At 42.3% G+C, this 26,448-nt stretch overlaps 1 protein-coding gene across 3 annotated transcripts in view; it reads left to right on the top strand.

Annotated features, from left to right (window-relative positions):
- paip2b (poly(A) binding protein interacting protein 2B) overlaps positions 1–26,448 on the top strand; it is a 122,679-nt gene that overhangs the window by 48,440 nt on the left and 47,791 nt on the right. The gene's annotated exons all lie outside the window — the stretch shown is intronic.

The following is a 26,448-nucleotide window of genomic DNA, read 5'->3' as shown; positions in this document are numbered from 1 at the left end:
ATTGACCAAGATTCATTAGAGTAGGTGAGGCAAAGAGGCAAGAAACTAAGAACCAAGAAGCTAGGGCTGAACAGGCTGCTACTGGAGGCAAGGGATGAGATTTCTGGGCCTGTGGCTGAGATATTTAAATTGCCATTGTGCATGTAAAGTATCGGATGAAGGGAAGAATGGCAGCTGTGGTGGTCCTTTTCAAGAAAGTTAGTAAGGGAAAGCTTTATAACTTTGGAACTGTGACCCAGGCACCAGTGATAGGGAGGAGACAGTGGAAAAATTTGAGTGAGATGATTAATGATCACATGAAAAAAAGGGACTGACTAGTCATAACGTCATGGAATCCTGCAGCATGGAGATGAGCCATTTGACATAACTTGTCCATGCTGACCAGTGGGCATTAACCCCATCACATGTTTTAAATGGCCCAACTATGGGAAATATTTCCTATAACTTTCTAGCTACATTCCTAGTACACGACTGCACCCCCATCTACACCTCCAACTCCATAATTAAATTTGCAGACGATACCACAGTGGTTGGCCTGATCTTGGATGAGGATGTAACAGCCTACAGGCTTGAGGTGGATCATCTGAAGGAGTGGTGTAAGGACAACGACCTGGTCCTTAACGCTTCTAAAACAAAAGAGATGATCATTGACTTCAGGAGGTCAAAGGACAGAGTACACACCCCCCCTCCATATACGTGGAGAGGTAGTGTGGAAAACCTAAAGTTCCTTGGAGTTATGTTGTCAAAACAGCTGACATGGATCACCAACACCTTGTTGTTTGTAAAAAAAAAGGCACAGCAAAGACTCTTCCTCAGGAAGCTGAAACAGGCCAAACTCCCACAAAAGCTGTTGCTTAATTTCTACAGAAGCACAGTTGAAACTATCCTGACCGACAACGCCACAGTGCGGTGTGTCAGCTGCACAGCTGCTGAGCGACAATACTAGCATCACGTGGTGAAGGCGGCCCAGCGAATTGTCAGGCTGGAGCTCCCAGGACTGGACACCATCTATTCCAGCAGACTCAGGAGGAAAGCATTCAGCATAACCAGAGACACTACACACCACGGCCACTCCCTGTTTGACCTGCTGCCGTCTAGCAAAAGGTTCAGGACACTAAAAGCCAGAACAAATAGACTGAGGAACAGCTTCTATCCCAGAGCTGTGGTCTCCATCACACCACTCCCACAGGACAATGACAAGCTGTGAGCACACAAATGCACACATGAGGACTCAAATACTTGCACTAACGGCACTTTGTGCATTACTGTGATATTCTGGTGCTGCTGCAACTTATTTTCTGCAACTTATCTGTTTAATACTGATTTTCTATTACTGTCTTGTTTTTATCTACCGCTTTATTTAATTGCCTTAATCTGCCCGACGCTGGCCCTCTAGGCCTGATTTGACTAGTAGTAGTTATTTAATTGCCTGAGAGGAAGCTAAACAGAATTTCATTGTACCTATGTATAAATGACAATAAAGATCACTCAATTCAATTCAATTATTTTATCTGTAATGTCACCATCACTAATCTATACAATTGTACTCTGAAGTTACTCTGTTCCCCTCAATACTCCCCAGGAACTTGCTGTTCATAATGTATCTCCAAGCCTCATTAATGCTCCTAAGTTGCATCACCTCACATTTGTCATGCAGAATTTTTTAGCACATTTCACCAAACATCTGTCTGTGGCCTCAGACTACCCTCCACATTAACAATTCCACCAATTTTTGTGTCATCAACAAACATATTGATATTGCCTGCCACATCCATGTCCAAGACATTCATGGTTATTACAAGCAGCAGGGATCATGGTAGGCTGCCACTAATCACAGACGTCCAATAACAAAATAACTCCCTGCCTTCACCCTCTGTCTCATTCTGAAGAAGACTCCTCGTGGGACTTTATCAAAGGCATTTTAAAGTCTATGTAAGACTACAGCAATTAGTTACATCTTCAAAGAATTCAATGAAATTAGTTAGACAAAATTTGTCTTTGAGAAAGCCATGCTGGTTGTCTGTGATTAGTCCGTCTCTCCAAGTTATCATGATTTCTCCCCTAATGAATTTTTTCCAGCATCTTCCCTCCCATTGATGTTAGCTTCACAGGTCTATAGTTCTAGGCTTTCCCCTACATAGTTGAAAAGGGAGAGCATATTTCCTTCCTTCACTTAGTCAGAGTGCTAGCAGTCTCTTCTCTTGCCTCTCTCAGCACCTATAGATAAATTCCATCTGGTCCCAGGAATTTATGCACCTTTAAGCCCACCAAGGCATTTAGTACCTCTCTACTTACAGAGATTTGCACCAGACTTTCAACTACCCCTTTATTGAATTCTCCAGCTACAGTCTATTTACTTTGTCAATATTGATAGAAAGGTATTCATGTGTCAATCTGCCTTTCGACCAGAGGACTTTAGGTTCAGACCAAGGGAATAATTGTCAAACACAGTTTACTTAAGGTTACATACTGTTTATTAGCAAGCTTGCATCTCAGTTGATACTACAGAGCTCCCACTCATAGAGCCTGGAAAATCTGCAATCAAGTGAGCCCTGAACACTGTCTGGGACTGCTTGTTAAAACATTCGTTATCACATAGTACTCTCATGTTGCCAGACATCCTTGATTAGTGGTTACACAAAGCAGCTTTCTCATGCACAAGTACTCCTTTGTTCCTCAGTTGTCTTGCAACATTATTCTCACAGCACGACTAGCCAAGCTGCAAAACAAGTCAGTCAGGTTTTAGCCCTTTTAATTCTATATATAATTCCTCACATGGACCCTTACTTTATACCTAGTGTTTTTTTTTTGTCTTCAATATGCTTACAGAACACCTTTGGATATTTACCCTAATCTTGTCTGCCAGTGATTTCACTTGACCTCTCTTAGCTTTTCTAATTTCTTTTTTAAATGCTTACACTTTCAAAATCTGCAGTGTCCTCTCCCTTTATTACAAACGTACTTCTTGTAACCTGCTCTTTTTCTCTTTATCTAACTCTTAACATCCCTTGACATCCAGTTACTTATTATAGCTTGAGTTTATCCACTTTACTAGTGATTCTCCTTCCATTAAAACAGATGCATTTTTGCTTAGAATTCACCCTGATGTTCTCTGGCTTTCTGGACGAAATAAATCTTTATCCTCTGACTGAAGTATCTCTCCATCTAAACAACTTATTTGAGTCCTCTTCCCCTGCCAAGTCGGCTTAAATTTACACCAACAGCACGAACATATGGTAACCTGTATGTACTTTGTTAATAAATTTACTTTGAACTGATATCCCTGTCATAACAGAATCCTGTCTAACTCTCTCTTTTCTGGTTGTTCTCCCTCTTCTATGATGCCATGAACTAGGCTGTTGCAATGTTGTCTTCCAGGATGCCATCTATATCCACTCCCCAATACTATCCAAAATGATTCAGAGATGGCCATTGTGGCCTTGTCAATGAGAGATCCTGGCCCGACTGATTTGATTGAATTCTTTGAAGAGGTAACAAAGTGTATTGAATTGGAGAGGGGTTTAGAAAAGCTTTTGACGAAGTCCAATGCCGGACTCTGATTGAAAATGTTAGAGCCCATGGTACCCAGGACAAGTTAGCAAATTAGATCCAAAATTATCTTGGCAAACGGAGACTGGGTGATGCTGAATTGATATTGTTGCAATTGGGTACCTGTGGTAAGTGGAGTCCCACTAGGATGTTTGCTGTTTGCAATGTACATAATTGATTTAGATGTGGATGTGGCATGCATAATAGTTAAGATTGTAGATGCCATGAAGGTTGGTGAGTTGTTGACCATGTGGAAGGTAGTTTTAGGCTGCAGACAGATGTTGATGTGTTGGTAAAATGGGACTGAGAAATTACGGATGGATTCTAATCCAAACAGTTGTGAGGTGACGCATTCTGGGAGTTCCATGGAGACTCAGGCAAACATGAATGGTAGAATCTTTGAAGTATTTAGGAACAGAGTGGCCTCTGATTCCAAATTCATAGATCCTTGAAGGTGACATCGCAGGTACATGAAGTGCACAGGAAGGCATATGGGATGCTGGCTTTCATTAGTTGAGGCACTGAATATAGAAAGCTGGAGGTTATGCGCCAACATTATAAAATAGTTGTTCAGATTTCAGTTGGAGTACCTCATGTTGTTCTGATCACCATACCACAGGAGGGATGTGATAAAGCTAGAGAGGGTGCAGAGGTGATTCACCAGGATGTAGCCTGGGATGGAGCAGCTCAATTATAAAATGAGTCCTGAGAAGCTAGGCCTCAAGAGTGTGCAGATTAAAAGGGGACATATAAAATTGAGCAATATAGATAAACATATGCAGGAAATTTTCTCTATATCAGAGATATTTAAAATTAGAGGACATGTATTTAGGCTAAGGGAAAAAGATTTGGAAGCAATATGAAGGGAACCATGAGAAAATGGATGAAGCTGGTTCACTGATAGCATTTAGAACATAGAACACAGTACAGTGCAGGTCCTACAGCCTATGATATTGTGCCAATACCTTAACCTACCTCAAGATCGATCTAACCTTTCCCTCCCACAGAGCCCTCCATTTTACTTTCATCAACGTGCCCATGTGAGAATCTCTTAAAAGCCTCTTATGTATCTTTCTCTACCACCACCCTTAGCAATACATTCCACATACCCACCACAGTCTGTGTTTTTAAAAAAGAAGCACTACCTCTGACATCTCTCCGATGCTTTCCTCCCAACATCCCAACGCCTTATTGAAATATCGTTACTTAAGAAATATTTAGGTGAACACTTGAATTGCTTAGACATAGAAGGCTATGTGCCAAGTGCTGTGCAGTAGGACTAATACAAAGTGGTGCCCGATGGCCAGTGTGATGAGTTGGGCTGAATATCTGTACCTGTCCTGTAGAATTCTGGCTTAATAATGGTCATTATGCTAACTTTTGGTTTAAAACTATTTTAGCTTGTCAGAGAGGAGCAATTTGGAGAAATTGTATCAAGGCCTGTTCTGATAGTTGCATTCCCATGCACTATTATGGATTCAAAACATCTAACAAAATAACATACTCATTTTGAAAAGAGCAACACACATCAAAGTTGCTGGTGAATGCAACAGGCCAGGCAGCATCTCTAGGAAGAGATACAGTCGACGTTTCAGGCCGAGACCCTTCGTCAGGACTAACTGAAGGAAGAGCTAGTAAGAGATTTGAAAGTGGGAGAGGAAGGGGGAGATCCAAAATGATAGGAGAAGACAGGAGGGGGAGGGATGGAGCCAAGAGCTGGACAGTTGATTGGCAAAAGGGATAAGAGAGGATCATGGGACAGAAGGCCCAGAGAGAAGGAGAAGGGGGGGGCCAGAGGATGGGCAAGGGGTAAAGTCAGAGGGACAGAGAGAGAAAAAGGAGAGAGAGAGAAAGAATGTGTGTATAAATAACGGATGGGGTACGAGGGGAGGTGGGGCATTAGCAGAAGTTAGAGAAGTCAACGTTCATACCATCACGTTGGAAGCTACCCAGACGGAATATAAGGTGTTGTTCCTCCAACCTGAGTGTGGCTTCATCTCTACAGTAGAGGAGGCCGTGGATAGACATGTCAGAATGGGAATGGGATGTGGAATTAAAATGTGTGGCCACTGGGAGATCCTGCTTTCTCTGGCAGACAGAGCGTAGGTGTTCAGCAAAACGATCTCCCAGTCTGGGTTGGGTCTCGACAATATATAGAAGGCCACGTCGGGAGCACCGGACGCAGTATGTCACCCCAGCCGACACACAGGTGAAAAGAATTGTGTGAGCAGTTATTCCCAAGTATCAGAAAGTACTGACAAGATTAATTTGTATTTTTTCACCATGCACCCTCATCAACGGGGTGGGGGCGGCTGGGAAGAGATTTGGAATATTTATTTATTTATTGAGATACAGGGCAGAACAGCATTAACTATCCAATCCTCTAGTACCTTGCCTGCTGCTAAGGATGTTTTAAATATCTCTGCCAGGGCCCCTGCAATTTCTGCACTTGCCTCCCATGGGATCCAAGGGAACACCTTGTCAGGACCTGGGGATTTATCCAACGTGATTTGCCTCGGTAGCAAACACCTCCTCCTCTGTACAGATGTAAAGAATGCATTTAAGTTTTCCCCATCTCCACATGTAGATGTACTATTCTGGTCTTCCAGGGGACCTATTTTATCCTCGCAATCCTTTTGCTCTTAATATACCTGTAGAATCCTTGGGATTCTCCTTCAACTTCATGCCTACTTTCACCTTCCTGATTTATTTCCCTAGTGTTCTCTTGCATTTCTTGTACTCCAGATGCACCTCATTTGTTCCTACTTATCTATATATCTGCGGCATGCCTCCTTTTTTTTCTCCTCTTAACCAGGGCCTTAATATCTCTTGGAAAAGCAAGGTTCCCTATACTTGTTATCTTTGCCTTTTATTCTGACAGACACATAAAAGCTTTGTGCTCTCAAAATTCCATTTTTGGAGGCCTTCCACTTTCTAAGTACATTTTTGCCTGAAAACAGCCTGTCCCAGTCCACACTTGCCAGATCAGTTCTGGTGCCATCAAAATTGGCCTTTCTCCGATTTAGAATCTCAACCTGCAGACCAGACCTACCTCTTTGCATATTTCCTTTGAAACTAATGGCATTGTGGTCACCGGATGCAAAGTATTCCCCTACACAAACTTATTTCACCTGCCCTGTCTCATTCCTTATTAGCAGATCCAGTATTGCACTCTCTCATTGGGACTTCTGTGTACTGATGAAGGAAATCTTTCCTGAACACATTTGACAAACTCTATCCTAGCCAGTCCTTTGACAGTATGGAATTCCCAGTCAATATGTGGAAAGTTAAAATCACCTACTATAACAACTTTGTTTCCCTGTTTTTGCAGGGAAATGTACTATGGACATGTGGTTGATGTTTAGGGATCTCTTGCAGGATGTTAGGGATAAATTTGTCCCGGTGAGGAAGATAAAGAACGGTAGGGTGAAGGAACCATGGGTGACAAGTGAGGTGGAAAATCTAGTCAGGTGGAAGAAGGCAGCATACATGAGGTTTAGGAAGCAAGGATCAGATGGGTCTATTGAGGAATATAGGGTAGCAAGAAAGGAGCTTAAGAAGGGGCTGAGGAGAGCAAGAAGGGGGCATGAGAAGGCCTTGGCGAGTAGGGTAAAGGAAAACCCCAAGGCATTCTTCAATTATGTGAAGAACAAAAGGATGACGGGAGTGAAGGTAGGACCAATTAGAGATGCGGGTGGGAAGATGTGTCTGGAGGCTGTGGAAGTGAGCGAGGCCCTCAATGAATACTTCTCTTTGGTATTCACCAGTGAAAGGGAACTTGATGACGGTGAGGACAATATGAGTGAGGTTGATGTTCTGGAGCATGTTGGTATTAAGGGAGAGGAGGTGTTGGAGTTGCTAAAATCCATTAGGATGGATAAGTCCTTAGGGCCTGACAGAATATTCCCCAGGCTGCTCCACGAGGCGAGAGAAAGGATTGCTGAGCCTCTGGCTAGGATCTTTATGTCCTTGTTGTCCACGGAAATGGTACCGGAGGATTGGAGGGAGGTGAATGTTGTCCCCTTGTTCAAAAAAGGTAGTAGGGATAGTCTAGGTATTTGTAGACCAGTGAGCCTTTCGTCTGTGGTGAGAAAGCTGTTGGAAAAGATTCTTAGAGATAGGATCTCTGGGCATTTAGAGAAACATGGTCTGAATAGGGGCAATCAGCATGACTTTGTGAAGGGCAGATCGTGTCTAACAAGCCTGATAGTGTTCTTTGAGGAGGTGACCAGTCATATAGATGAGGAGAGTGTAGTGGATGTGATCTACATGGATTTTAGTAAGGCACTTGACAAGGTTCCACACGGTAGGCTTATTCAGAAAGTCAGAAGGCATGGGATCCATTGAAGTTTGGCCAGGTGGATTCAGAATTGGCTTGCCTGCTGAAAGTAAAGGGTCGTGATGGAGGGAGTGCATTCGGATTGGAGGGTTGTGACCAGTGGTGTCCCACAAGGATCAGTTCTGGGACCTCTACTTTTTGTGATTTTTATTAATGACCTGGATGTGAGGGTAGAAGGGTGGGTTGGCAAGTTTGCAGATGTGACAAAGGTTGGTGGTGTTGTGGATAGTGTAGAGGATTGTCAAAGATTGCAGGGAGACATTGATAGGATGCAGAAGTGGGCTGAGAAGTGGCAGATGGAGTTCAACCCGGAGAAGTGTGAGGTGGTACACTTTGGAAGGACCAACTCCAAGGCAGAGTACAAAGTAAATGGTAGGTTACTTGGTAGTGTGGAGGAGCAGAGGGATCTGGGGGTACATGTCCACAGATCCCTGAAAGTTGCCTCACAGGGAGATAGGGTAGTTAAGAAAGCTTATGGGGTGTTAGCCTTCATAAGATGTAGGATAGAGTTTAAGAGTCGTGAGGTAATGATGCAGCTCTATAAAACTCTGGTTAGGCCACACTTGGAGTACTGTGTCCAGTTCTGGTCGCCTCACTATAGGAAAGATGTGGAAGCATTGGAAAGGGTACAGAGGAGATTTACCAGGATGCTGCCTGGTTTAGAGAATATGCATTATGATCAGAGATTAAGGGAGCTAGGGATTTATTCTTTGGAGAGAGGATGAGAGGAGATGTGATAGAGGTATACAAGATATTAAGAGGAATAGATAGAGTGGACAGCCAGCACCTCTTCCCTAGGGCACCACTGCTCAATACAAGAGGACATGGCTTTAAGGTAAGGGGTGGGAAGTTCAAGGGGGATATTAGAGGAAGATTTTTTACTCAGAATGGTTGGTGCGTGGAATGCACTGCCTGAGTCAGTGGTGGAGGCAGATACACTAATGAAGTTTAAGAGACTGCTAGACAGGTATATGGAGGAATTTAAGGTGGGGGTTATATGGGAGGTAGGGTTTAAGGGTTGGCATGACATTGTGGGCCGAAGAGCCTGTACTGTGCTGTACTATTCTATGTTCTATGAAACTAACTGTGATCTCTCTACAAATTTTTTCCTTTAAATCCCAAGGACTACCTTTCTTATTTCTCAGTTTCACCCATAATGCCTCACTAGTAGAGTTCTCAAGACTGTGGTGACTAAGCACTGCAGTGACATTTCCCTTGACTAGTAACTTCACCCCACCCCCTTTAATCCCTCCTGTTCTGTCACATCTAAAAGACTGGAGCCCTGGAATACTGAGCTGGTGGTCCTGTCCCTCCTGCATCTAAGTCTCACTAATGGCTGCAATGTCATAATTTCAGGTGTTGACCCATGCCCTGAGCTCGGCTTTCCTACGATAGTACTTGCATTATTACTTCTGTACGCAGCTCAGAACATTAGTCACGCCATGGTCAACCTTTTGATTCTTGACTTTTGTCTGAGGTCTTGCCAACATCTGTTGCCACAATCTCTCCAGTAGCTGTTCTGACACATATTCCCATGAACCAACTCCAGATCAAAACCTACCATACTGCATTAACAAACCTTGGTGCTAGGATATTAGTTCCCCTCCAGTTCAGATGCCGTCCCTTCTGTGCAGGTCCCACCCTCCGTGGAAGAGGGCCTAATGATCCAAAAATCTTATCCCTTCCTTCCTACACCAACTCCTTAGCCATATATTAAACTGTATAATCTTCCTAGTTCTGCCCTCACCAGCACGTGGCACGGGTAGCAATCCTGAGATCACAACCCTGGAGATCCTGCCCTTTAACTTAGCACCTAACTTCTTGAACTGCCTGTGCAGAACCTTGTTACTTGTTCTATCCATGTCATTGGTACCTACGTGGATCACAACCTCTGGCTGTTCATCATCTGACTTTAGAAAGCTGAGGACTCAATCCGAGATGTGCTGGGCCCTGCACCCAACATACCGTCTGGGAATCTCGTTCTTGCCCACAGAACCTCCTGTTCATTCCCCTAATTAACGAATTCCCTATCACCACAGTGTGCCTCTTCTCCCACCTTCCCTTCTGAGTCGGAGGCAGACTTGGTGCCAGAAACCTGACCATTGTGACTTACCACCCCCCCCATTCCCCAACTCCCCCAACAGTATCCAAAGTGATATACCTGTTATTGAGGGGGATGTGCACAGGGGTACTCTGCATTGGCTCCTTAACCTCTTTTCCCTTCCTGACTGTCCCCCAGTTTCCTGTGTCCTGCACCTTGAGTGTAACTACCTATGTGTCCTGTCTATCATCCTTTCAAGTTCCCAACTGATCCAGAGTTCATTCAGTTCCAGCTCCATGTGTCAGGGATACCGGAGATTTCCCTGATTCCTACAGAGAGCAGGTGTATTCAACAATCCTGCCTGGCATCTCTGCTGCCCTGGCTGAGCAGATATAAAGAAGGGAAGGGAGAAGAAACTTAATCTAGAGCTTTTCTTTTGTTTGCTTTCTCTGACTAAAACATCAAAGAGCTAAAGCCTCAAGATCACCACGACTCTGTCCACTCCAACAGTGGCCACTGTGCTTGCCTCTGCCTTCTTTTAATTTGCTCTTGCTAATCAATCCCAAATGCTAATTGGTTGCTGGTCAGAGCTCAGTTACACTTCCATAACCTGCTGCTGACTTTTTCCACTCAGGCAGCAGACCTGAGTGACACTCCCTCCTCTCAAACTTCCGATGTCTGGATTGGTCGCTGGTCAAAGCACTATTACGCTACCGTGACCCGCTTCTGCCTTTTTCTACTCGGGCAGTGGACCTGAGTGAAGTCCCCACCTCTCAAACTTCCATTATCCAGGTTGGCTAGACCATAAAGACATAGGAGCAGAACCAGGCCATTCAGCCCATCAAGTCTGCTTTGCCATTCCATCATGGCTGATCCCAGATCCCACTCAACCCCATACCTTTACCTTCTCGCCATATCCTTTTGATGCTCTGACCAACTAGGCAACATCAACTTGTACCTTAAATATACCCATGGAGTTGGTCTCCACTGCAGTCTGTGGTGGAGCATTCCACCAATTCACTACTCTCTGACTAAAAAAAAAATTCCTCCTTACCTCTGGTCTAAAAGGTCACCCCTCAGTTTTGAGGCTGTGCCCTCCAGTTCTGGATACCCCCACCATAGGAAACATCCTCTCCACATCCACCTTATCTAGTCCTTTCAACATTCAAATGGTTTCAATGAGATCCCCCTGCATTCTTCTAATTTCCAGTGAGTACATGCCCAAAGCTACCAAATGCTCCTCATATGTTGGCCCCTTCATTTCCGGAATCATCCTCATGAACCTCTTCTGCACTCTGTCCAATGACAATACATCCTTTCTGAGATACAGGGCCCAAAACTATTGACAATGCTCCATGTGCAGCCTGAGTAGTGTCTTATGAAGCTTCAGCATTATCTCCTTGCTTTTATAATTTATTCCCTTTGAAATAAATGCTGACATTGCATTTGCTTTCTTTACCAAAGGCTTAACCTGTAAATTAACCTTTTGAAGCCTTGCACGAGGACTCTGCACCTCTGATGTTTGAACATTCTCTCCATTTAGATAATAGTCTGCACAATTGTTCCTTTTACTAAAATGCATCATCATACATTTCCCAACACTGGATTCCATCTGCCACTTTTTTGCCCATTCTTCCAATTTGTCGAAGTCCTGCTGCAATTGCATTGCTTCTTCAGTACCATCTACCCCTCCACCAATCTTCGTATCATCTGCAAACTTTGCCACAAAGCCATTAATTCCATTATCGAAATCATTGACAAACAATGTGAAAATAGCGGTCCCAATACTGAGCCGAGGAGTACCACTAGTCACTGGCAGCCAACCAGAAAAGGCCCTCTTTATTCCCACTCACTGCCTCCTGCCTGTCAGCCATTCTTGTATCCATGCCAGTATCTTTCCTGTAACACCATGGGATCTTATCTTGTTAAGCGGCCTCATGTGGTACCTTATCAAATGCCTTCTGAAAATCCAAGTAAATGATGTCCACTGCCTCTCCTTTGTCCACCCTGCATGTTACTTCCTTGTAGAGCTCTTAACAGATTTGTCAGACAAGATTTCCCTTCACAGGAAACATGCTGACTTGTATTTATTTTATCAATAGTCTTCCAAATATCCTAAAACTTTGTCCTTAGTAATAGATTCCAATACTTTCTCAATCACTGAAGTTAGGTTAACTTCTTTGCCTTTCTTTTGCCTTCCATTTGAAATTTTCTATTCCAGATTCCAGTGCCAGAGTCAGTGATTCTTTAAAGATCATGTCCAGTGCATCCATTATCTTTTAGCAACTTCTTTCAGGACTCTGGGATGTAGGTCATCTGATCCAGGTGACTTATCCACCCTAAGGCCTTTGAGTTTGCTAGCACTTTTGCCTTTGTAATAGCAATGGCACTCACTTCTGCTCCCTGACACACATGGACCCCTGGCACACTGCTGGTGCCTTCCAAAGGGAAGACTGATGCAAAGTACTCATTAAGTTCGTCTGCCATTTCTTTGTCATCCCCCCCACCCCATTACTACCTAACCCGCATAATTTTCCAGTGGTCCAATATCAACTCTCACCTCCCTTTTACTCTTTATGTGACTGAAAAATCTTTTGGTATCCTGCTTTATATTATTGGCTAGTTTGTCATATTTACATTAAGCTCCCTAATAAGATCTGAGTTATTACATAACACCCAATCTAAGATGGCCTTTCCCCAAGTAGGCTCAAGCACAAGCTGCTCCAAAAAGCCATCTCGTAGGCATTCAACAAATTCCCTCTCTTGTGATCTGACATCAACTGGATTTATCCAATCCCCTTGCATATTGAAGTTCCCCATTACAATTGTGACATTACCTTTATTAAATGCCTTTTCCAGCTCTTTTTGCAATCTCAACTACTATTTGGAGGCCTATATGTGATTCCCATAATGGTTTTATTTACCCCTGCAGTTTCTTAAGTTCACTCACAAAGATTCAACATTCTCTGACCCTAGTCATCTCTTTCTAAAGATGTAATTCCATCTCTTACCAACAGAGCCACACCACTGCCGACGCCTTCCAGCGTCTCCTTTCAATACAAGGTATATCCTTTTGATGTTAAGCTCCCAACTATGGCCTGCTTTCAGCCACGAACCAGTGATGCCCACAATGCTATACCGATCAATCTCTCATTGGGCCACGAGTTTGTCCACCTTTTTCCAAATGCTATACGCATTTAAATACAGCATCTTCAGTCCTGCATTCTTCATCCTTTGAGTTTTGAATCTGTGGTACAGTTTAACTCTTTGCTCTGTCTGCATTTGTACCCAGTCATTGACTTGTCCTTCCTTACACTCCTGTTACACCCATCATCTATTTGTAAACCTGCTGGCTCATCCTCAGCTCTGTCATACTTCCCTATCCCCTTGGTTGCTGGTCAAAGCTCTATTCCTTAAACCCCTGCATGCTTCCTGAGGTCTAGCACTTGACATGGTAAGACAGCTGAGTCTGCAGAATTGGATTATTAAAGTTTTGCATAACTTGCATGCTTTTGTGCTGCTATTTATAAACTTAAGGTTCCTGTCCACTTTCTAGAACAGCCTTATTGATCTGTCCTGCCATCTTCAGAGTTTTTGTATTAATCTTTCAGTGTTTCCTTAGCTTCCACTCCCAGATTATCACCGTTAGCTTCTGAAATGGCCTTATAGTTGATATAAAAAGGTAAAGATAAATATTGATATTACATAATGGTGGGATCAATGTTGACCTTAAAAAAACATGTAGCAAAATATTCCTCAGAATATTGGCAGGATTTTCTCAGTTCTACAATTAGTTGTACTCCACTACATCAGAAAACACCAAGAATAAAAATGAAATGTATTCTTGATTTCAGAAAAAATAAACAGATGATATTTTACTTGGATGATTAAATTATTTTTTATTATGCTAGCTACCATACCTGTTATACAATAATCACGTAGTTTCAGGGACATTTGTGCCTTAGTGAGATGACTGTCATACTTTTTACTTGTACCCTATCCTTAATGCATATTAGTACAAAAGCTATCAAAAAAAATTTAAATTTTTACTGAAATATTTTCTAGGCATCCTCCAGGTGTAGGTTTCCATTGGCTAAAAACTAAAAGCTGAGGAAATTCACATAGTAGATGCTACTGGAATCATTCAACCAAAGTGAAAACTATAAACAACCAAACTAATTGAAAGTTGAATGGTGTAGTTAAAACAAGGTCTTGACTATTCAGTGCCATGGTCCTTGAGAAGTGTGTACATTTTTGGCTGTTAGAAAACAAAGAATACATACAAGCACTTGAAGCCACACAGAGAAGTGCTGCAGGGCTGAAACTAATTGTAAAAATCTGAGTAACGTAGAAATTCTAGAGAAACTTAGGCCTTTAGCTTGCAAAGAAAACATCCAGGAGGTGACAGGATTGAGAAAGAATGTAAAATGTAAATCCAGGATATTACTTTAAATTAGATCGTGACAAGGGGCTTTTTGGTTCAAAAGAACAGAAGTTAAGTTTCATGTTGTTGTCAAGTACCTGTAGTGATCTTGTAAGAATAGATCTACTACTTTAAGTAAGGTCATTTGACTAAAATTAGATGCTGAATTTGGGGGAGAGCAGGTTATTTGTAATGGCACATTACAAAGTGCACAGTAAAATGAGCTCCCACATCACAGCTCCAATGACTTGGTCTCATCTTTGTGGTGCTGTCTTGTATGGATTTGTGTGCGCTCCCTGTATTGGGTACCACTCCCCAATCTCCTCCTGGGCTGTCTGGTTTTCTCCTACAACACAGGTTAATTGGCCACTATAAATCACCATAGTAGGTTAGAGTGATTGAATCTGGGCAGGGTTGATTGAATGGTAGATGGGGAGAATTAAATGGGATTGGTGTAGGATTAGTGTAAGTGGGTACTGGATGGTCTGCACAGATTTGGAGCGGTTTCAGTGATCCTGTGATTCCAAATAACGAGAGGTGCTAAATGGGTTATGGGTTATAACCGCAATAGTGTAGCGGTTAGCGTGACACTTGCAGCTCGGGGTGTTGAAGTACAGAGTTCAATTCTGGTGTACTTTGTAACCAAGTTTGTACATTTGTATGTTCTTCCCGTGTGTCCAATAACACCAGTTTTAGAAGGTTAATTGGTCATTGTAAATTGTCCTGTGATTCATTGTGGCTATCCCTCGAGGTTGAGGATGATGGTCTTCGTTCTGTTGATCTACTTATGGGCTCTCAAGTGGCTTATAAGTCCAATCTTGGCTTTGGAAGTTCTTCCGCATTCAGATAGATAGATATACTTTATTGATCCCGAGGGAAATTGAGTTTCGTTACAGCCGCATCAACCAAGAATAGAGCATAAATATAGCAATACAAAAACCACAAACAATCAAACAACAAAATGCAAACTATGCCAGATGGAAAATAAGTCCAGGACCAGTCCATTGGCTCAGGGTGTCTGACCCTCCACGGGAGGAGTTGCAAGTTCGATGGCCACAGGCAGGAACGATCTCCCGTACCGCCCAGTGTTGTATCTTAGTAGAATATGGCCAAAGACCAACAGTAAAAAGTTCAATATCCGGTCTACAAACACGTTCCTCGATCGTAATATGACCCGGATTGCATCATCTGTTGTTAACCAGAACAGTAAGCACCCAACTCCTTTATGCTTACCGCTCTCAGTGCACTTCCAGTCAGCCTGAATGGTCTGGAAGCCCTCCATGGAAAAGTTTTGATCGAGTATGTCCTCATGCAGCCCCGTTCCAGTGAATCAGGGCAGGTAGTTACAGATGGCAGATCAGGCTTTGGTTGTTGCTGCCTTTCTTTCCATATTCTTCTCTTTTCTTCTAATTCTGCACATCTGTTGGCTTCAAAAGTTCCTGTTCCTTCTCGAATGATGGCTTGCCAGAGTTTTCTGTCCTTGGTATTGGTTTCCCAATTGTTGATGTCAATGTTGACATTTCTTCATGTTGGCTTTTAAGTCATTTTTGAATCTCTTCTGTTGTGTTGACTCGGTATCAAGGGAACTCCTATGGGATGTCCTATCCACCTATGGATGCCCTGAAAAGTACATTCGAATCCTGAGACTCCTCCACGATGGCATGCTTGCCACAGTCATGGTCAGCAACTGTAACTGTGAGTCTTTTCAAGTTAGATCAGGAGTAAAGCGGATGCATGATTGCCTCAACTTTGTTCACCATCTTCATTGCGGCAATCATCCACATTATCAAGGACAACCGACCTCCAGGAATCAAAATTGTCTGCAGAACAGATGGCAGACTTTTCAATCTTGCCCGTCTCAAATCCAAAACGAAGGCATCCATGAGTTCCCTCATCGAGTTCCAATACGCAGATGACAACAGTGTTGCAGCTCTTTCAGAAAACCACCTACAACAGATTCTGACTGCCTTCAACCGTGCATACACGAAACTTGGACTTACCATCAATTCCAAGAAGACTCAGATCACCTATCAACCGTCGCCAACTGAGACAAATCGGATAGAACCATCATTTCAATTTGGCGAAACAACCCTGGAAAATGTGGACCACGTTCCGTATCTTGGAAGTCACCTTGCCTCCAATGTTGACCTTAATGATGAGATCCAACATGGTCTTAAATGCGCTGGAACAGCTTTTGGACGTCTCCGAACAAGAGTCTTTCATGATTGTGACATCCGAACAGACACCTAAATGTTAATGTACAAAGCGGTGGTAATCCCAACGCTCCTGTATACATCAGAAACCTGGACAACATACCGACGACATCTGAAGGCACTTGAAAAGATCCACCAACGCTGTCTTCGAAACATCTTAAATATCAGCTAGGAAGATAGAAGAACCAATGTCAGTGTGCTAAATGAAGCAAAAACAGACGAGCATTGAAGCCTACGTCATCAAGAACCAACTAAGATGGAGCGGTCATGTTGTTTGGATGAAAGGCGAACGTCTGCTGAAACAAATCTTCTACTCCCAGCTTAAAGAAGGCAAACGTAAAAGAGGTGGACAACAGAAGAGATTCAAAGACGTCTTAAAAGCCAACATGAAGAAATGTCCTGTGATTAGGCTAGGGCTAAATAGGTGGGTTGCTGGGCGATGCAGCTCGTTGGGCTGGAAGGTATCCATGCTGTATCTCTGAATAAATAAATTGTATTAGTTTATCTTGTATTAGCTTATGATAAATTGACAACCAAATTTTGTAACCAGTTATTACCAAATTTTATTCACACTTTAAATGTTTCTTTTTTTTAGTTTCTTGATGTCTCACTGCAACATTTTCCACTTCTCTTGAAGTACTTGTCAGTTTACTTTACCTAATATACTGTTTCAATCATTGATGACCTTGTGATATCTTCAGCTACGGAGGATTTGTGCATTGGTGTTGCATGTTGGCAATCTATATTTTGGTAATAACTGCTGTTTTTTTGTTGAATTTGTAAGGAACAGGGTAAAATTAACATTCTCTAGAGTAGACTAGTAATTACATGAATTCTATAGAGCTTCTGTGCTGTTCATTAAGCAAATCAGGTGAACATAGAAATGTAGAAAACTTACAGCACAATACAGGCCCTTCGGCCCACAAAGCTGTGCTGAATATGTCCCTTACCTTAGAAATTACCGAGGGTTACCCGTAGCCCTCTACTTTTCTAAGCTCCATGTACCTATCCAGGAGTCTGTTAAAAGACCCTCTTGTATTTGCCTCCAGTCCATCGCTGGCAGCCCATTCCATGCAATCACCACTCTCTGCGTCAAAAAAAAACTTACCCCTGACATCTCCTCTGTACCTACACCTTAAAACTGCACCCTCTCATGCTAGCCATTTCAGCCCTGGGAAAAAGCCTCTCATCATCTTGTACACCTCTATCAGGTCACTTCTCATCCTCTGTCACTCCAAGGAGAAAAGACCAAGTTCACTCAACCTATTCTCATAAGGCATGCTCCCCAATCCAGGCAACATCCTTGTAAATCTCCTCTGTACCCTTTCTATGGTTTCCACATCCTTCCTGTAGTGAGGTGACCAGAACTGAGCATAGTACTCCAAGTGGGGTCCGACCAGGGTCCTATATAGCTGCAACATTACCTCTCTGCTCCCAAACTCAATCCGCGAATGATGAAGGGAAATGCACCGTATGCCTTCTTAACCACAGAGTCAACCTATACAGCAGCTTTGAGTGTCCTATGGACTTGGACCCCAAGATCCCTCTGATCCTCCACACTGCCAAGAGTCTTACCATTAATACTATATTCTGCCATCACATTTGACCTACCAAAATGAACCACCTCACACTTACCTGGGTTGAATTCCATCTGCCACTTCTCAAGCCAGTTTTGCAACCTATCGATGTCTTGCTGTAACCTCTGACATTCCTCCAAACTATCCACAACACCGCCAACCTTTGTGTCATCAGCAGATTTTCTACCCCATTCCTCCACTTCCTCATCCAGGTCATTTATAAAAATCACGAAGAGAAGGGGTCAAAGAACAGATCCCTGAAGCACACCGCTGGTCACCGACCTCCATGCAGAATATGACCCGTCTACAACCACTCTTTGCCTTTTGTGGGGAAGCCATTTCTGGATCCACAAAGCAACATCCCCTTGGATCCCATACCTCCTTACTTTCTCAGTAAGCCTTGCATGTTCTTTATCTATCTGAAGAACAATTATTTGGTCACTTCTCAAGAAGAATCTATTTAAGGAAATCATCAAACTGAATCTCAATGTTTGGCCCTTCCCATCACCACCACCAGTCAAAGCTGTCAAGAACCTACAGGATAGAATTATACCAAATTCCAAAGTTTTTTTCTGAAATACCAAGAGCTCAGTATTAGAGAAAATGTATGTCTGAAAGTAAATTAGTAACATCAGGGAATACAGGAAAAAAATATATAGGGACATAAAACCAAGGGAAACTGATCAGAGGTTTATAAATGTATTAAGCCAAGAGAGTAACAAAGGATAGAGTCACCTTGATTCTCTTAAAACTGTAAGTAGCATTGTTATCCACAAGGCTGAGAACAAAGTGCCAGGATTTGGAGTTGGTCAGAAAGGCATTTTTGTTTCACCTAATGAGAATAATTTTGTGTTAGAAATGTTTGATTGCTTGATTTAACTGGGTGTTGTTTGCTTAATCTGGCATACATACACTTATAGAGTTCTGTTTATTTTTGTATGGAGGATACAGAAGATTTATTCAGTTGGACCATGGTTATTTCAAATGGGAAGAATGTAACAGTGGAAGTGAATGGTACATTTGGAACTGAGTGAATGTGTTTAAAGTGGTCATGTGGGACAACTCCCTTTTTGGTGAGAATGGAAAGTTTTGACCTCCATCTTAATAGCGAAACCCTTCATATTTGCACAAATTTCCATAAAACAGTGACATGCAAAAGTTTGGGCACCCCGGTCAAAATTTCTGTTACTGTGAATAGCTAAGTGAGTAAAAGATGAACTGATTTCCAAAAGGCATAAAGTTAAAGATTACACATTTCTTTAATACTTCAAGCAAGAAAACTTTTTTTTATTTCCACCTTTTGCAGTTTCAAAATAACAGAAAAGGAAAAGAACCTGAAGCAAAAGTTTGGGCACCCTGCATGGCAGTACTTAGTAACACCCCCTTTGGCAAGTATCACAGCTTGTAAACGCTTTTTGTAGCCAGCTAAGAGTCTTTCAATTGTTGTTTGGGGGATTTTCGCCCATTCTTCCTTGCAAAAGGCTTCTAGTTCTGTGAGATTCTTCGGCCATTTTGCATGCACTGCTCTCTTGAGGTCGATCCACAGATTTTCGATGATGTTTAGGTCGAGGGACTGTGAGGGCCATGGCAAAACCTTCAGCTTGCACCCCTTGAGGTAGTCCATTGTGGATTTTGAGGTGTTTAGGATCATTATCCTGTCGTAGAAGCATTCCTCTTTTCATCGTCAGCTTTTTTACAGACTGTGTGATGTTTGCTTCCAGAATTTGCTGGTATTTAATTGAATTCATTCTTCTCTCTACCAGTGAAATGTTCCCCGTGCCACTGGCTGCAACACAAGCCCAAAGCATGATCGATCCACCCCCGTGCTTAACAGTTGGAGAGGTGTTCTTTTCATGAAATTCTGCACCCTATTTTCTCCAAACATATCTTTGCTCATTGCGGCCAAAATTCAGCGTCAGAAGTTTGCAAAGGAACACCTAAACAAGCCTGATGCATTTTGGAAACAAGTCCTGTGGACTGATGAAGTTAAAATAGAACTTTTTGGCTGCAATGAGCAAAGGTATGTTTGGAGAAAAAAGGGTGCAGAATTTCATGAAAAGAACACCTCTCCAACTGTTAAGCACGGGGGGGTGGATCGATCATGCTTTGGGTTTGTGTTGCAGTTAGAGGCACAGAGAATATTTACTGGTAGAGGGAAGAATGAATTCAACTAAATACCACCAAATTCTGGAAGCAAACATCACACCATCTGTGAAAAAAAAAGCTGAAGATGAAAAGAGGAATGCTTCTACAACAGGATAATGAACCTAAACACACCTCAAAAACCACAATGGACTACCTCAAGAGGCGCAAGCTGAAGGTTTTGCCATGGCCCTCACAGTCCCTGACCTAAACATCATCGACAATCTGTGGATAGACCTCAAGAGCAGTGCATGCAAGATGGCCCAAGAATCTCAGAACTAGAAGCCCTTTGCAAGGAAGAATGGGCGAAAATCCCCCAAACAAGAATTGTAAGACTGTTAGCTGGCTACAAAAAGCATTTACAAGCTGTGATATTTGCCAAAGGGAGTGTTACTAAGTACTGCCATGCAGGGTGCCCAAACTTTTGCTTCTGGCTCTTTTTTGTTATTTTGAAACTGTAAAAGATGGAAATAAAAATGTTTTCTTGCTTAAAATATTAAAGAAATGTGTAATCTTTAACTTCATGCCTTTTGGAAATCAGTTCATCTTTTATTCACTTAGCTATTTACAGCAACAGAAGTTTTGACCAGGGGTGTCCAAACTTTTGCATGTCACTGTATAATTTTCCATGCAGCAGTTGCTTTCTTCATGTTATACTTTGCTTTGCAAATACATTTTTTTAAAAAATCCCTTGTCTCTTAGATAACTTTTAACATGTTCTGATTTCTAGCATTTCTGTCAGTAATAAGTACATCTTCCAGTGCAGCATAAAATTGTAGTTGCCTTCCTCATGATCATCTTGAAGGGCGAAGTGTGCTCAATGGGCTAGCTGGTCTACTCTTGCTCCTATTTCTTGTGGACCCTGAGAAACACTTCCTAACATCACCCAAAGAACAAGATTCTGAGAGCAACCAAAAAGAAGTTAGTTGAGAAGTCATTTTATAAGCCATCTTTGGCTTTTCTAGACTATCCTAGTTTGTAAGGAGAACAAGTGGTCTGACAGTAATGGCAAATGAACTTGGGGCATAAATAGGTGGATGGGATTGGGATCTCATAGCCATAATGGAAACATGGCTAAGAGTGGCAACTTAATGTTCCAGGAAAGATGCCTTGGGCAAGATAGAGGTAGAGGGAAGTGAGGGAATGTAAATGCTTTTTTTTTGGTTAAGGTGAACGTGGCTACAATTAGACATTATAGAAGAATAATCTGCTGAGGCTTACTTTGTGGAACTGAGAAGACCATAAGACCATAAGAGGGTTATAGAGGAGTACAGCACAGAAACAGACCTTTGGCTTACCTAGTCCATGATGAAACCATTTAAACTGCCTAGTCTCATCAACCCACACCAGGACCATAGCCCTCCATATCCATGTACCTATTCAAACTTCTCTTAAGCTTTGAAATCAAGCTCACATTTGCCACTTGTACTGGCAGCTCATTCCTCTGAGTGAGGAAGTTTCCCCTCATGTTCCCGTTTAAATTTTTCATCTTTTACCCTTAACCCATAACCTCTGGTTGTAGTCCCACCAACCTCAGTGGAAAAAACCTGCTTGCATTAATCCTATCTCTAACCCTCATAATTCTATCAAATCTCCTCTCAATCTTCTACGTTCTAAGGAATGAAGTCCAAACCTATTCATTCTTTCCTTATAACTCAGGTCCACATTTTTGTAAATGTTCTCTGTACTCTTTTAACTTTGTTTCTATCTTTCCTGTAGGTAGATGACCAAAACTGCACACAATACTCCAAATTAGGTCTCACTGATGTCTTATACAACATCAACATAACATCCTGTACTCAATACATTGAACGTTGGCTTTCATAAATCAGCAAATTATGGACCTGTATTCCCAGATCCCTTTGTTCTACTACATTCCTCAGTGCCCAATTGTTCACCGTTTAAGACCTACACTGGTTGGTCCTACCGAAGTGCAAAATATCAATCTTGTCTGCATTAAATTCCATCTGCCATTCTTTAGCCCATTTTTCCAGCTGACACAGATCCCTCTGCCAGCTATGGTAGCCTTCTTTGCTGTCCTATACACTGCCAATTTTGGTGTTACTTGCAAATTTGCTGATCCAGTTGACCACATTATCATCCATATAATTGATATAGATTGCAAACAACAAAGGATGGCATCAATCCCTGCAGTACATCACCAGTCACAGGTCTCCTGTCAGAGAGGCAATCATCTACCATTCTCTGGCTTCTCCCACAAAGCCAATGTTTAATCTAATTTAAATAGAAGAACAAAATTAGGCAATTCAGCCCATCAAGTCTCCTCTGCCATTCTATTGTGGCTGATTTATTATCCCTCCCAACCCCATTCTTCTGTCTTCTCTCTTTGTAACCTTTGCTGCCCTTACTAATCAAGAACCTATCTTTAAGTGTACCCAATTACTTTGCCAATTCCACAGATTCACCACCCTTTGGCTAAAGAAATTCTTTCTCATCTCTTTTGTAAAGAATGTCAGCTGAGGCTGTTTTCTCTGGTCCTGGACTCTCCCACTATTTGAATCATCCTGTCCATGCCCACTCTATCTAAGCCTTTCAATATTTAGTAGGTTTCAATGAGATCCTCCCTCATTCTTCTCGACTCCAGTGATACAGGCCCAGAGCCATCAAATGTTCTACATACATTAACCCTTTCGTTTCCAGAATCATTCTTGAAACCTCTTCAGTCCTAAAACAGCTCTTGATACTTTGTGCGGTCTGACAAATGCCTTATAATGCCTCAGCATTATATTCTTCATGATTGTCTGTCCAATCATTCCCTATCGACCTCCCCTGAGCATCGTTGACTCCTGGGCCTTCACTCCAAGTGCACTCTGTCCAGCGGTCTACCAGATCTCTCCACTCGCGTCTTGTCTTCTCTCTTCATCTGTTGCCGACAAAAGACCACAAAACCCTTCTCTCAGACACATAGGAAAGAAACAACACGCCTCTCATTGGATGTCACACATTATCTCTAGTCAAAACCCAAACACTGCTGTTACAGAGAAACCATTATATTAGCCGTGAAACCTTACGGAGCATTACAAATGCTGATATTGCATTTGCTTTCCTTACCACCATTTCATCCTTGACCAGGACTCCAAAGGCCTCCAATTTTTGAATTCACTCCCCATTTAGAAAATAGTCTACACCTGTATTCCTTCTACCAAAGTTCATAATCATACACTTCCCTAAACTACTTTGCCCATTTTCTTAATCTGTCTAAGTTCTTCTGCAGACAGCCTGCATCCTCAACACAAACTGCCCCTCCACTTCATGTCATCGGCAAACTGCCACAAAGCCATCAATTCTCCCGTCATCCAAATTGTTGACATACTGTGTAATGTGAAAACAAGCAGTCCCAGTACTGACCTTTGCAGAACATCACTAGTCACCAGCGGCCAACCAGAAAAGGCTCCCTTCATCCCCACTGTTTGCCTCCTGCCAGTCAGCCAATCTTCTATCCATGCTTGTATCTTTCCTGTAATAACATGGCCTTTTAACTTGTTAAGCAGCCTTACATGGCACTTTGTCAAAGGCCTTCTGAAAATTCAAGAAAACAATATCCACCATTTTTCTCTTGTTTTTACTACTTCAAAAGAAATAAAGAGAATGACCACCATGTCGGCATTGTACTACAGGTGTCCAGATAGTCCTCAGGAATTAGAAGAACTAATGTTTGTTCATTTCTGGTCAAAATGGCACTGAACTGTGATGTCTGTCGATGTCATGACTCAGACTTAGTTCATTTGTAGGGGTGGTTTGTGGTTTAGGGGCAGATTAGGGTCTAGGGACAGGGAAAAGAGAGAATTGGAGGTCAGGGGCAGTAAATGAAGAGTTTGGAGTCCAGTTTGGAATGCTCTGCAATTGAAGGTTAGCGATCTCGAAGGTTGAGTAAGGAGATCAGCTATTTCCAGGTTGGAAAGTCCCGGGTCGGAGGACTGTACAGGTATGAGTCACAAGGTCACTGAGCTAAAAACCCTGTGTCAGTCTGAATATCACCGACCGTAGGTCAAAATTGTAATCAGCGAGTCCAGGGATCAATAGCCAGAGGTTGGTAAAGTCTGGAGGCAGAAGCTCAAAGATTGAAGGCCAAAGTCAGTGAGTCCGGAGCGGGATCCTGAAAGGTTGGAGGTCCAATGTCTGCAAGTCTGACAATTCCGGCCAAGGACCGAGGCCTGCAAGTGGCCTGGCCTAGATTGGAGACCAGTCTTTGTTTGAGTGGGTGGAAAGGTAGGAAAGGGACTTGTTTTGCTGCTGTTGTTTTGTGTTCTCGTTGTTCTGCTGAACATTGAGTATGCAGTGTTAGGGCTGGAATGTGTAGCGACACTTGCAGGTTGCCCCCAGCACACCGTAGGTGGGTTGGTTGGTAATGCAAATGACATAATTCACTGTATGTTTCAATGCATGTGTGATAAATGAATTTGAGTTTGTGCAGGAGTGTTGTATAAATAATAAGAGTTGTCATTGTAAGAGAGTTTAACTTTTCTAGCATTGACTAGATGGGGTGGAATTAATTGAGTGTATTCAGCCAAGTTTTCTTAGGCAGTTTATGGAGCAAAGGCAAGGCTTGACCTATTTCTAGGAAATAAGGAAAGTGACTGAGATTACTGTACAGGAGCTGTATGGGACTAGTGGCCATAGTTCCATTAGTTTTAAATTAGGTATGGATAGAGACAAATCTACCCACAAGTTTGAGTTTTGAATTGGGGCAAGGTGAATTTTGACGGCGTTAGATTGAAGTTCGCAAAGGTTGTTGGTGCAAGGTTGCTTTCAGGCAAAGAGACAGGCAAGTGGGAGGTTTTTTAACAGTCTCTCTTTGTAACTCCATTCTTGTGAATTCACTCACTGTCCTTGCATTTTCTAATTTGCATTTGCGCTACACATTGATTTTTCTGATTTTCATAATAGCCTCAACCTTATTTCCCACTCTCTCATTTTCCACAACACAGAGACTTCTGAGACCATGGGTCTCTTTCACAAATTTTGTTATCATGTACAACATGACCCAGGGCCCTTCTGTTCAAGGTAAATGTGTCTCCTTGATTTGTCCTTCCAGAATGCAACACTATACTTTAAATTCCATTTACTATTTGTCAGCCTACCTACTAAGCCGATCAAGATCCCACTGTAATTCTTGACACTCTTCATCACAGCTCCACCTATTTTAGTGTTAAATACAAACTTAGTAACTATTCCTCGTATATTCTCATCCAAATTGTAAACATATATGGACGCTGATGTATTTTTATTTATTTTGGATGACATTGATCACAGATGGCAAAGAGTAGTTGCAGACCATAGAAGGTCACAGTATGTATGTGAGAAATGAATTCAAAAATTGAAACTTCAAACTTGAAAGTAGAATTTATTATCAAAGTACATATATGTCACCATGTACAGCCCTGAGATTCATCTTCTTTTGGGCATACACAGCAAATCTATAGAATAGTAACTATAACAGGATCAATGAAAGATCAGACAGTGCAGAAGACAACAAACTGTGAAAATGCAAACAAAATAAATAGTAATAAATAATAAGAAGCATGAAAACATGGAAAACCTACAGCGCAATACAGGCCCTTCGGCCCACAATGCTGTGCTGAACATGTACGTACTTTAAAAGTTACCTAGAGTTACCCATAGCCCTCTATTTTTCTAAGCTCCATGCACTCATCCAAGAGTCTTTTTAAAAAAAAACTTTATTGCTGGCAGCCCAATCCATGCATTCCCCATTCTCTGCGTTTAAGAAAAAACAACAACTTACCCCTGACTTCTCCTCTGTGCCTACTTCCAAGCACCTTAAAACTGTGCCCTCTTGTGTTAGTCATTTCAGCCCTGGGAAAAAGCCTCTGACTACCCACGCGATCAGTGCCTCTCATCATCTTATACACCTCTATCAGGTCACCTCTCATCCTCTGGTGCTCCAAGGAGAAAAGGTCAAGTTCACTCAACCTATTCTCATAGGGCATGCTCCCCAGTCCAGGCAGCATCCTTGTAAATGGGGTCCAAGTGGGGTCTAACCAGGGTCTTATAAAGCTGTAACATTACCTCTCGGCTCTTGAACTCAATCTCACGGTTAATGAAGGCCAATACACCATATGCCTTCTTAACCATAGTCAAGCTGCATAGCAGCTTTGAGTGTCCTATGGACTCAGACCCCCAAG

The sequence above is a fragment of the Mobula hypostoma genome, chromosome 4 (genome assembly GCF_963921235.1).
Source record: "Mobula hypostoma chromosome 4, sMobHyp1.1, whole genome shotgun sequence".
Classification (NCBI taxonomy): Eukaryota; Metazoa; Chordata; class Chondrichthyes; order Myliobatiformes; family Myliobatidae; genus Mobula; species Mobula hypostoma.
Note: the sequence above shows the minus strand (reverse complement) of the source record. Positions and strands in the feature narration are given on the sequence as shown.